This window comes from Lissotriton vulgaris, chromosome 7, assembly GCF_964263255.1.
Source record: "Lissotriton vulgaris chromosome 7, aLisVul1.2, whole genome shotgun sequence".
Taxonomy (NCBI): Eukaryota; Metazoa; Chordata; class Amphibia; order Caudata; family Salamandridae; genus Lissotriton; species Lissotriton vulgaris.
In genome coordinates, this window is record NC_141695.1 from 603488556 (window position 1) to 603502129 (window position 13574).

At 51.0% G+C, this 13574-nt stretch overlaps 1 protein-coding gene across 4 annotated transcripts in view; it reads left to right on the forward strand.

Annotated features, from left to right (window-relative positions):
• UNC13D (unc-13 homolog D) overlaps positions 1-13574 on the forward strand; it is a 707512-nt gene that overhangs the window by 553163 nt on the left and 140775 nt on the right. The gene's annotated exons all lie outside the window — the stretch shown is intronic.

Sequence of the window (13574 nt, forward strand, 5' to 3'; positions counted from 1 at the left end):
CTTCTGCAGTCTGGATAAGGCCTCAGGTACAGCCGAAGGCAAGTTTATACATTATTTGTGAGGCAGGAGGGTGAGTCAGGAGTGTGAGGCAGGAGGGTGAGGCCTCCGGTACTGCTGAAGGCAAGCATTTACAGCCTGGGTGAGATAGGCGGGTGAAGTGTGGACACTAGTGAAGACAAGCTTCTGTAGTCTCGGTGGGGCAGGAGGTGAAAATGCAGTCACCACTGACAACAAGCTTCTGTAGTCTTGGTTATGCAGAAGGGTGAGGCTTCAGGCACGTTTGAATGCAAGCTTTCATAGTCTGGGTGAGACGGAAAGAGAAGGTACAGGAAGCACTGAATGCAAACTATTACAGTTTTGGTGAGGCAGAAGAGAAGGGTACAGGTAGTAACGGAGGAAAGCTTCTATAGTTTGCCTGAGGCAGGAGGGCGAGACCTCGGGTAGGTCTGGAAGCAAGCTTCTACAGTCTCTGTGAGTTATGAGGGTCGAAGAGAAGATGACAATGATGTCATAATGTTGGTGAGTTGGAATGGAGGTTGGTGCTGCAGGTGGTACTGAAGGTAGTCTATTCTCTGTTGGTGGGACGAAGAGTAGTAGGATGGTTGTAAGCCTCTATCGTCTCGGAGTGTGACAACATGGTGCGATTGCAGATAGTACTGAAGACAGGTACTGTGGCAAGGGTAAGGACCAGAGGCTGGAGTTGTGAGTAGTACTAAAAATACATTTCTAGTGCCTGTGGCAGGGACAGAAAGGAAGCTGCGTATAAAATACTTCTGATTCTTGGTTAGTGCAGGGACAGAAGAATGGGGCATGAAGTAATGTGCTTCTAATCCGATAGCTGCATATTCCTTACCTTAGAATTATCCCCAGGCGTCAGATTGGTTACGGAAATGTTCGTGAGCTGTACCCCTGTGCGCTGTTAGGTGCCATTGCTCAGATCCATTTGACGTCATAGTCTGTGCTGGAATGATGTGTGCGTGCCTAAATAGGCGCCACGCCAGCGCGCTGACGTCAGTTATTTTCTTTCCGTGCCATTTGGCACAGATCTGGGTAAAGCTACCCCAGTCATTTTGTGACTGATCTTTTTAAAATTTTGTTGAATGTTTTTTAGAACTTTCTCCTAGTGTGGCAGGGATGTCCACTAGGAAAGCTGGCTTCAAGCCATTAGGCTCCTGTCACTGATTTCGGTGACGGACCCCCATCTTATTTGCCTCTGGTGCCTCCAGCGTGACAACAACATGACGACCTGCGTATACTGCTGCGCCATGCACCCCAAGGCCTTGAGGGTCCCTCAAGCTTCTTGCCACTCGACGTGCGATGCCGTGACAGTCTCGATCAAGAGGAACATCCCAGGGTAGGTTGCAGAGCCATCAAGCAGTCTTCAACTTTGCCCCATCCATTGAGATTATCCTACGAGAGAGCATTGTCATTGGAGGCCTGGCTCTGCGGGTGAGCCTGCACCAGGGCTTGCTCTGTGCCTTCCCGAGTTTCCGGGTGCCAGATCGACCAGCATCCAATTCTGCAAATTTTGAGGCCATGCATCTCATATTTTGATGGCCCATCCCTGCAGCCACGCCTTTGGGCACCACAAGTTTGGAAGGCCCCCTACTTGTTCCCTGGCAGCTGGTCTGACCCTGGCACCAGTTGGGCAACTTGGATCCACAGATGGTTAGGGAGGCCCCCTTGTGGTTCCTCACTAGTAGGTCCGCCCCCGGCGCCAGTATGGCCCCTGGATGTCCACGGTCCTGGCACCACCTCCCCATTCTCATTCCCTGACTCTGACCCAAAGCTGGAGGGGTGTCATTTGACTACGGTGCCTCCTGGAGCCTTGCTTTCCAGACCGAGGCCTAAGCCCTATTCCTACTGGCTGGGACTTGGGGAAGATTGGGAGGGGCCACTGGACCCTGAAGATTACCAGCCCTAGACTCCAACATGGACTGGTGTGAGGAATTGTCTGATGCCAGTGGATTGGACATCTCCTCAGATACAGGCATGGTCTCTCCTCCTACCATGGCTATGGAGGATGGAGCCTCCTTTGGTATGGTGGTGAGTAGGGCGACCAAGGTCCTGGACCTGAGTCTGCCTTCAGTGGCAGTCAAGACTAACATCTTGACAGAGGTGCTTTAACCGGGAGTAACCCCCTCAGAACCGCTTCATTTAATGAAGAGCTTACGGATGTTCTGTCTGACACCTGGTCCAAGCTCTAAACAGGGGCTCCTGTGAACAGGACAATTGCCCCCACCATCGCCCAGCTCAGGGCGCCCTAATTTCCTAAAAAAAAAACCCTACTCCAGAAGAGTACTTGGTCGTCCAAGCCTCCACCTCCCATGTAAATCCTGGCGCATTCCCTACTCCCCCGGACAGGGAATCCAAGAGACTAGACACCTTAGGCAAGAAAATGTTTTCTTTCACCAGCCCGGCACTGCAGTCCGTGAACACTGTGTGCCTTTTGGACCATTACTCCCATGCACTTTGAGATTCGGTTGAGCAGGTGCCGCCCATTGTCCTGGAGGAGGCCCAGGCCATATTCTCTCAAGCTACGGCAGATTGGAGAGCATGATCAGATGTGGGCTGGACATGACCAACTCGCTAGGTAGAGCGGTTTCTTTGTCGGTGGCTGTACAGCGCCATGCCTGGCTGAGGATGACAGGCTTTTCAGGGGATGTCCAAGTTTTGCTTATGGAACTGCCAGATGATGGATCCCGTCTCTTTGGAGACAAGGCGGACTCTGCACTGGAGTGCTTCAAGGTAGCAGAGCTACGGCCAGGTCCTTGGACCTTTCCATGGCTCCTCTCCAACCCCAGTCCTCCTTTTGCTCCTTTCTTGCCCACAGTAGGGGCTTCGAGCTGAGTCTTTACCCGCCCATTCACCATGGCATACAAGCTTACCAGCCCCAGTGTGGCCGAGGACATGGTACCCCCAGTGCCCATGGGTCGAGCACCCAGAGGTCGGGCCAGACCACCACTCTCCCTCCATCCCTCGGAAACCGCAGCCTCCAAACGTCTATAGTTCGCCCTCCAACCATCGTGGGCAATCAGTGGGAGGCAGGATACGCCATCACCTGCACCATGCGAAGTCAATAGCATCAGATTTCTGGGTTCTCCAGAATGTCCGAAGGGGCTACTCCCTCCCCTTTGTGACTACCTCTCCACCCATGCCACCCTCTTGTGACATGTTGATGGACAGCCATCGCCAGGAAGTGGTGGCTCTCTTGGCCAAGGGAGCCATAGAGAGGGTGCTGTTGCCAGAAGTAGGTTGTGGTTGTTATTCCTGCTACTTTCTGGTTTCTGTAAAGGATGGAGTCCTTTGTCCTATCCTTTACATCAGCCCTCTCAATGTCTTCCTGAATAAGGAGAAATTCAAAATGCTCACACTTGCTCAAGTTCTGTCTGCCTTGACCCGGGAGACTGGTTGGTAGCATTGGATTTGCAGGATGCATAATTCTACATTCCCTTCTTGCCTGCCCACAGGCGTTACCTGCAGTTCACGGTGGGCCATGAGCACTTTCAATTCACTGTGCTCCCCTTTGGCCTTACCAGCTCTCCTCTGGGTTCACCAAGGAGATGGCAATGGTTGCAGCTCATCTGTGGAGATACCAGTCTTACCTTATCTCGACAACTGGCTGTTGAAGGCTGGCTCGCCCCAGGCAGTCGTCTCCCACCTCCAGACTATGGCGGACCTCCTGCACTTGCAGGGGTTTTTTAACAACATGCCGGAAGCACACCTGACTCCCTCTCAGATGCTGCCTTTCATCTGAGCTGCTCTGGACACTGGGCAGTTTCTGGCTTATCCCCATGAAAAGTGAGTCCAGGATATTCAGGCTATGAAACCTATGTACAGAATTGGCCCGTCGGCTTGATAGGCCAAAGGCACACCTTTTATTTAAAAGGGCTCTCACCCCCAATATAGACGCTGGAATTTTAGGATTACCGAATAAATCCACTTTCACTCTTCTGGCGAACATGGTCCTAGTGTAACTCCTAGCTTTTGAGAAGGCAATAATGGTAGAGGTGGAAACACTTCATCCAAACCAAATGTCTGTTTACAAGAACCTTAATAAAGAAGTACAGATGGCCCTACAAGATCTGAGAGCATACTGCGCCATCACTATGAAGCCAGCGGATTAAGAAGGCGGCATAGTGCTCATACATACAGCAAGGTACAGAATAAAGTATTAACGCTTACCCTCAGATAACAAGAATTACAAAAGGCTAATCACTTAACCTACTCCGGATCTGAAACGAGAGATCAGCACAATGCTAGCTGAGACTAGCATCAATAGATAGATTAGCAAAAAAGCGGCGCAATTCCTAAAATGCAAGGACCCCAGGGCACAGTATTTTTACAACCTCCCCTTGATGCATAAAGACATCCACCCACCTCCAGGTTGCCTCATCAGGCTAGAATCTGTATTCAAACCAGTGTCCAAGTTTGTGGACGTGTTCCTCAGGCCGATCGTGCAGTCCACACCGACCTATCTTAAAGATATGAAAGATGTGCTCACGCTGCACCAAGAATTGGAGTTCGATCCCACCAGCAATACTCTGGTCACACTCAAAGTAAAGAGTCTGTACAACAGTCTCCCACATGAGGATGATTGAGGAGACACTTTTTGAATCATGGGCATACCTAACCCCTCAGCACTTCATCCTGGAATGTGCCAAGCTGGCATTAATGCAGAATTTCTTTACATTTGAAGGTGAGATCTACCTCCAGTGCCATGGTACATTCATCAGCAGCACTTTCTGAGCCGGGCCTGGCAGGACTATGTCTTCAACCTTAAGAAGGAAAAGATCCTTGATACTTTGAATCCCTACTGTACCAATATATCTTGGTGGAACAGATAAATTGATGATTTGATTTTATGGTGTGGCAACCCGGGGGTTATCGAGTCCTTCATACAGCGGCTTAACAACCAGGGTCCCTTCTTACTGTTCACACATAGCAGTAACAATACCCCAACTATCTTCCTGGACCTTGAGATCTTTAACACCTTTAGTGCTAAGGCAATATTATAATCGCCCTCTAATTTCCATTGAAATGAATGGTAAGTGCATGACGAGTTACCCTTGTCATTAGCATCCAAGGGGTTAAGGAAGAAAATGGCCTCAGAACAAGAACCCATTACAAACCCACATCAAGGAATAACCTCCTGTGTTTTGACTGCTTCCAGCCATATCCATGACACTCAAGGGAGAATTTGCCTGTAGGACAATTCCTCAGGATACGGAGGAATCGCAGCAATGTGAGAGACTTCAAAATCTAGGCTACGAGCCTGAGTGAGAAACTGAGAGCCGGGGACTACTCTTACAAGCCAATAAGCAGAGTCAAGAAATGGGCACAAAATGTTATTCGAGATGCTGTCCGAGAAAATGCACCTTGCGAGGGCAAAAATGAACACCCAATTTGTGCAACTACCTACAACCCTCTGTCAACCGCAGTAGAAACAGTCATCATTAAAAATTGGCAGAAACTCAATTTCAGTGGCCTCAATTTGGAGAAAACAATGGTCTCTTATATAAGAGGTAAAAGCATTTGTGACTCTGTGGCTCACACGAACTAGATGAGAAAGACAGCATTTGAGCATGAGGACCTTATGGGATCTCCCGAAGCCCAAAGTGTAAGGCCCTTGTGGGAACTACAGTATATGCCCTCTTACCACCATCAGCCGTCCTGCCCACTCTGCATCCGACGCCCACGGCCAAGTCAGAGTGGCTCACCTGCTCAGTGAAGTCTCCCCCAACAATCCTGAACTCAAATCCAGCGTTAACTGACTTCCACAACACCACCTACAATGTGAATCCAGATGCTCCCCTGACCACGACGACGACCAAAGGCACCCCTGCACACAAAGCCCCTGGGCCTTGGTGAGCTGAATCAACAGTGCCCCTATACTCCCCTACATCTCTGTTTACCTCTGCTGCCGATCTCCCCTCTGCAACCTCCGGTGCAGTGCCTGCAGCCTGTTTTCCAAAAGAAGAATCTCTATTGAAAAGCATTGGGCACCTGATGCTGAAATTGCACCCTCCAACTGGCTGCCCCTGTGTCGCTGATGGCGCATGTTTGATGCTGCTTTGTGCTCCCACTGTGTTGGTTCTAACCCCCAAAGCTTGGCCCCTGCAACCAATCTACCTACCTGCAAGCAGTGGGCTCCAGGCACCCCCAACTCCATTGAAACACATTGGGCCAAACTCAGGTTTTGACCTCTGCGCCTGGCTGCCCTTGTGCCGTTTGTGGTGCAGTTTTGGAACTCACCTGACCCTGCCCTGTGCTGACCTTTGGTCCAGAATACTGGTTCTGTAACTGTAATACCTGTTTAACGGCAACTTTGTTTTCCCCTTAGGATAACATTGAATTATGTAGAAATTGTTTCAAGTGTTGATTTTTTTAAAGGAAAAATTATTTTTATTTAAAAACGTACTTACCCTATTGCGAATTTCATGGTCCTAAAATCAAGTACAAACAAAGCTTATTTTTCTGAAATTGGCGTGGATCTCCTTTTTTAGTCATGTGGCTATTATTGGTCAAATGTTTTGCGATAAATGTCTGTGTTAGGCCTAAGGCTGCACTCCCACACTACCACTACACAACAATAAAGCACTTTGGGTTTCACACTGAACACTTTTGGGGAATTTCTGAACTCTGTGCAGGATATAACCACCTAGTGGTATACCATATGCAAAGCTAGCTTATCACAGCCCTTCTGCTCAAAGTGGCTATAGAACCAGTCCGTCTTCAACAACAAGGTACAGGAGTATATTCCCTATACTTTCTCATTTCAAAAAGGACGGGTCCCTAAGACCAATCTTGGACCTTAGACCACCCTACTACTACATCCTTTCAGAACACTTTCATATAGTCACTCTACGGGATGTCATTCAACTTCTACAACTTTTATGGACACTGTAGACCTAAAGAACGCGTACTTCCATATACCCATTCATCCTACTCACCGCAAGTACCTCAAGTTTGTCATAGCAGGAAAGCACTACCAATTATAAGGTTTTCCATTTGGGGTCACTACTGCAATACAAAGTATTTGGCAGTAGTAGTCCCATAATACTGCCATATCTGGTGGTCTTTTATCTGGAAGATTCGCTCATCAAATCCAGCAACCGCCAACAATGTCAACAACATGTTCAGTTAACAGTGGTTCTACTCCAGAAATTAGGGTTTACCAGCAATGTCCCCAAATCTCACCCTCTACCTCTTCAACTTCAATCATATGTGGAAGCAATCCTCAACATACAGTTGGGACTAGCTTACCCCAATCTTGCTGGAATAAAACAATTTCAGACACCTCTACCTTAATTTCAGCCAAACAAAACACTAAAGATTCAGACTGTCATGCATCTACCAGGAATAATAATAATAATAATAATAATCCAGATTTGTAAAGCGCGAACACTCACCCGTAAGGGTCTCTGGGCGCTGGGGGCCATCGGGAAGATTAAGCAAGCTATTGCCCAGAGTCACATGGTGCTGGGCTAATCTGCCGCCGGTGCCGGGGATCGAACCGTGACCCCCAGATTCCAGCGTCAGTCGCCCTGGCTGCAGCGCCAAACCTCTCCTGATGGCATCTTGCATTTCCACAGTTCCCCTTGCAAGACTACATATGCGTACTTGCAACATTTGCAAAAGTACAATTTAGCATATACTTTCACTAGGTTGCATCTTGCTGTGATAGCTGTCTATCTCCAAAATAGCATAATAGCAAAATTGCATATATCCCTCTTCAAAATTCCAGTCATTAAAGCATTCATGGAAGGACTCAAATGAGTATTCGACCTTGGGTACCTCCGGAACCCTCTTGAAACCTAAACATATGTCGTCCCGTACGTGACGTCAGCCAGGTCACATAAGTCCCACCCCAGCGCGCTGACATCAGCTTCCTTCTTTTCTGCGTGCAACGCAGATCCGGATTGAGTTCCCTTGGCCTGTTTTCAAGCCTTCTTTTAACGCCTTTGTGTTGGGAACAGTGTGCACATGCCTTCGGGTTTCAAGACGTGTACTTCGTGTATGCGTCAGATGTCGGCGACGGACCCTCATCCTATTTGTATGTGGTGTTTGGGCGAGCACCATGATTCCACGGACTGCGACGCTTGTCAGCATCTCAAGCCGAAGTCCCGGCGGGAGCGCCGGATGAAATTGCTTTAAGCCCGCTTGTCCAGATCAGACTCGTCACTGTGTCCGTCCCCTACCTCGGAAGGGTCCAGAAACCGCTGATTTCGACTGCGGCATCGTCCCTCACCGAGGCCCCATGGGCATCGCCCGCCCACCAGTAAGTCCTACAACTTGTCACCGAGGTCTTGTCCTCGTTCTGCAGATGGTGCGGGCCCCTCTCGGGATGTGCGCCCTCGGCTGTAGCCACCCTATCTGCCATTTCCTGGGGTTCGGGCGACTAGGGCCCAAATAGAGGCCTACGCTATGGCTCTGCAGGCTTCTTTGGGTTCCCCTCCTCTTCCTGTGATGTCCGCGTATCCCTCGCCATGCGCGGGTCCTTCCGCGGACTCGCCGACGGCTCCAACCCCGGTGCCGGCGAGTTCGGCTTCAGGTTTTGGAGGTGTGGTATTGTCGAGGTGTAGCCCTACGGGATTCCCCTCTTCGGCCCGCGGCATCTCTGCCTTGCCTCAAAACCCCACGGGGTTCCCTGTGATGTCGCAGGAAGTTGTCGCGGGTGGAGGTTGGGACCCGGGGCGCCTCCCTGAGTCCCTCTCAGTCCTCTGCGCAGGCGTCTGCCTCGTCAGAGGTCGAGCCGGCACCTTTTCAGCACTGTTCATTGGCCGCCCCAGATCCGAACCTGCCCCTTTCTCCTGTCAAGCACGTGGTGGTGGAGGTCGACTCAGCACCGGTGCCCATGGTGAACTCTACGGCGCCGCCCCCCCCTCCGGACCATTTGTTGGAGGTTCTCCCCCAGGGCTCTGGTGGAAGGGAGCTGCTTCTTCCTTTTGAAGCTTTGCTCCACAACTCTCTTGTGGGGGCCTGGGGGCGTCCTGCTATGGGAGATCCGGTGCCTCAGCCGCTTATCCACCGCCACCGTCCTGCCCCGCACAATCCAGTCTGCTTTTTTCCCACCCTGCAGCCCAGGGCCCTGTCCTGCAGTCTGCTTTTAATTTTTTGCCTTCAGTGTTTCTCCCTCTGGCATGGGAGGGCCGGTGGTTGGACTCCTGGGGGGAGTAACATCTTCGCTTCCACCAGTGCTGCTTTGTGCGCACTTAACACACTTTGAGTGTGGGCCAGGGCTACTTCCGGCCTTTGGGATTCTGCGGAGTCCCTTCTGTCTCGCTCCTTCCATGTGCTGGATGGTCGGGAGTTAGCTGCATTCATTCCCTGTTCGGACATAGATATTTCTGATTCTCTCGGCGCGCTATGGCAAGTTCTGTGGCTCTCTGCCACCATGCTTGGTTGCGGGATGGCGTCTTTCCGGAGAATATTAGAGAGCGTTTTGTTGACCTGCCTTTTGATGGGATTCTTTTATTTAACACCCACGCGGACTCCGCCATTCAGCGACTCCTTGCGGGTCTCTCTCCTCCTCCCCCTCTGTAAGCTTCGGCTTGTCGGTCCTCTGGTGCCTTATGGGAGGCGTTTGTTCCACCTTATTCTTGGGCCTAGTGTTTCGGTTGGCCCATCTGTGTGTTCTGTGTGACTTAGAATGCCTTCAGTGGCTCCGCAGTTCTGTTGGCTGCTAGTACAGCCCTTTAGCTTGTGTGTGTTTTTTGGCTGTTAGTGCAGCCGTTTAGGTCCTCAGGATGGACCATCGGTGAAATTTTTGGCTGATTGGTAAGCCTCCTGTGGTGCTCCCACAGGGCTTTTATGTTCTTGATCTCTGCTGCAGGGTTTTTCCCTAAGAGGTGTTCCCATATTTTTTTTTGGGACGTGTCTTACCCTAGGTGGGGTACTTGTAGCTATTGTATAGCTCTGTCCTAAGCTGGGCGGGTGTGAATACCTTCTTGAGTTCCTTGCCTTTCCTGGCGTCACTGTATACCGCTTGCTGTGGTCCTTTTTCTTCCGCCTTGACGCAACTTGCTCTGCTCCAGGCTCTGTCCTGCTCCGTATCCGATGGTGTTCCTATCCTTCGTCTTCAGGGCTTGCCTGTCATGCCTTTTGTCCCTCTTCAACCACTGGATCGCCAGACCGACTTTGGTCATGCCGTCTACGGCGTTGTCGTGGTGTTTCCACCTTGATGTCCGGTGTTTCGGCCTGGTCCTTTGCCTTGTGTTCCAGGAGGATTAGGATGCTCCTGATGTTCTCCTGTGTTCTGGTTGAGGGCTCTAGGTTTATACTGCATATTTCCCCTCTCAGCTTCTGGCCGGTCCCACTTCCTTTCGTAGTTCGGGTTGTGCCTCTGGGACGGTTCTTCTCTGGGGCTGGTTCTGGGGTTCCCTTACTTCTGCCTTTGTCTTGCACTTGGCTTGCTCTGGGCATACTACTTCTTCATATTACCAGCTGCCGGCTGCACACACCGGGCAGTTCTGGTCCACCTCTGTGGGCCTCGATGTGTACCTGTGTGCTCCTGCCCCTTGTTCTGCTGCGGTTTTGCGAGGCTGTGTCTTCCTTCGCACGCCTGTGCTTCTCGGCTGGGGGGGGCTGTTCCTGCCTTGTCCGCTGCCTCGGGGCTGCTACCAGTTTGACTGTCCCCTTCGTTGGGTGTGTGTGCTCCTGTGGCAGGCTCTGCCTCCATTTCCACCTCTTCTTCTTCTTGGATTTTGTGGGTGGTTCTTTCTTCCTTTGGTCCCCTCTGGGTGCCGTCTGTCCCTCTGGGGTTTTCTGGCGGACTCCCCTTGTCCCTCGGGTAGGCTTGTGATTCCTGGCCTTCCCTTCTCCTTGTTTTTGCTTACTCCTTCTTGGTGTGGGCTGGGCTGACCCCCCTGTCCCCATTACACATTCCCATGCTCTCCATGCCACTGGAATCAAGCTATCCTGGCTGATGAGGGCTGAAAGTCAGAAACCGGTCCTAGGATGCTGGTTTCCAGTCCAGCGAGGACCTGGCTTGGCAGTTCGGGCTGGACTGTTCCCATGAGGCACTGGGTCAAAACTGATTTGCATATGGCTTGGTTCAAACTGGAATGGCATGGTGAGCAAAGAAACTATGGATTTAGGCCCAGATCTCTGTACTGGGGTGAATGTATGACATTGTTCTGCATTCTGTCCATCAACTGTTGTTTTTGCATTTGTCACCCCTAGTGGGACGGTTATGCTCAGACGTGAGTCCTGTGCTCTCCATGCCACTGGAATCAAGCTATCCTGGCTGATGAGGGCTGAAAGCCCAAAACCGGCCCTAGGATGCTTGTTTCCAGTCCAGGGAGGAACTGGCTTGGCAGTTCGGGCTGGACTGTGCCCATGGGGCACAGGGTCAAGACTGATTTGCATACGGCTGGGTTCAAACTGGAATGGCATGGTGAGCAAAGAAACTAGGGATTTAGACCCAGATCTCTGTACTGGGGTAAAAGTATGACATTGTTCTGCATTCTGTCCATCAACTATTGTTTTTTACATTCCCTGTTAGGGCCCTGTGTTTTTCCAAGCTGGTGGGGTTCTCTCGCAGACCCTCCTCCCCTCTGGGCATGGCTAGGGTATCTTTTTTATTTTATATTTCTTTTTATTAAACAGTTGACCATTGACAATAACATGAACATATATAGGCTGGCGTTTCCAATACAGAGGCAAAATCACTTTAGCAAATTAAATGACCAATGTTAAATTCAGCTGATCGGGGGGGGGGGGTTTCGGAAGATTGCATATCACCCTGTCTTCTCGGTGGGGGACAGATGTCACCTCTATATTCATTCCACGCTCCCCAGATCTTACTCCATTTCCCCAGGCAACCCTGTGCAATGAAGACCGCTATCTCCCTGAACGTACACCAATGTAAATCTTCATTCCACTTCCCCACCTGGGGCGGTTGATTAGCACCCCACAACTGTGCAATATTCTCTTCACTAAAATAAAAACGAGTGTCGCCCACTGTGTGGTGTATGTGTTAAGATCCGTGGGCTCCCAGATATTCAGTATACACCTGCGAACTTCTGGTCTCAGATTTACCCCCAACACAGACCGTATATGCATGAACGTCCCGATGTCCCCACAATCCCATCTGCCTTGGGCGTTCTCTGCCCACTAGGCCCGGACCCGTGACATAAACTCTATGCAGGATTTTAAGCTGCATCAGCCGGAGTCTGGCCGGGATGGCCAACCCCAGAGGGGAGGAAACCGCCACCTGCCAATCCTCATCATCTAACTCCAGCCCTTCGCCAGCCCATTTCCTCTGCAATCTCCGGGTCTGCCATATTATTCACCAGCTTCTTATAAATAAGAGAGATGGTTTTCTCTGACAAATATCCATCAAGCACCCTATCCTTAATGGGGAAGGCTTCAGGGAGAGACGTGCTCCGGCACCTTAGTTGCTAGCGCGTGTCAGATTTGCAGGTAGCGAAAAAGTTCGGTGTCAGCTAATTTGTACTGCTTTTGCAATTTTGCAAATTGATGAATGTATCCTACCCTCACCCCATAAATCTTTGATCTTAGAAATCACAATGATGTCCCATTTATCGAACCCTTTCGTCTTCCAAAGGCTCCCCAATCTCTCAGAGTTCTGCAGCAGGGTGGCCAACGTCAACCTGCCCTCCCACTGCACCACGTGTGCAGTGGGAACAGTCAAAGGGAATCTGCTCGGCTTCGCGTACAGCGCTCTAAAATAATCTCCCCAGGGAGCAGCCATCTGTCCATCCATTTAATTATTTTAGTAACATAGCAGGATCGTTTTGTTGTTAAATTACTGTTGCCTGATAGCGCTAACCACCTCGCCTGCTTAATTGCTGCTTGTTCCACTGTGCCGTCCCTGTGTTGCCCTGACTGCCTTTTCATTTAGTTTATCCTGCACTTTGATCATTACTGTGGCTGCCTGCTCCGTTTTGCGCTGCCGGCCATTTTGGTGTTAATATTGTTGTTTGTGTCGCCACGCCCGAGTCTCCACCCCGCTCCCGCCTTCCCAGCTGACCCTCCCTCGCCCCTCCTCTTCCACCATCCACATATGACAGCTGCTTTTGCGCGCAGCGTTCACGCGCAGCGATCGCGCCCCATGCGCCGAAGGTGCGCCAAAGGTAAGCCTGTCTACGCCCATCCGCGCCTGGACCGCGCCCAGCGCCAGACCCCCTGTTCCCCGTCTCACCCACCCCACCCGCATTACATACGCTGCCTCCACCCTCCTAGCCCTTAACCCCGGCCGACTCTCCGACTGCGCTCAAGCCGCCCCTGGACACACCCATGGGCCCTTCACGTGCAACTCCTGCAAGTATGACGGCACCAAGACCAACTCCACATCCTCTAACACCAAACAGAGATCTGACACCAACCACCTAAAATGCATCCTGCTCAACACCCGCTAGGTCCACAAACACGCCATCGACCTCTGGAATCTACTAGACACCATCTCTCCGGACGTCGCCTTCCTAACTGAAACATGGATGAACGCCTCCTCAGCCCCAGACATCACCATTGCCATCCCGAAAGGCTACAAGATCACCCGTAAAGACCGCAACAAGCAAACAGGAGGAGGCATCGCTATTGTTCACAAG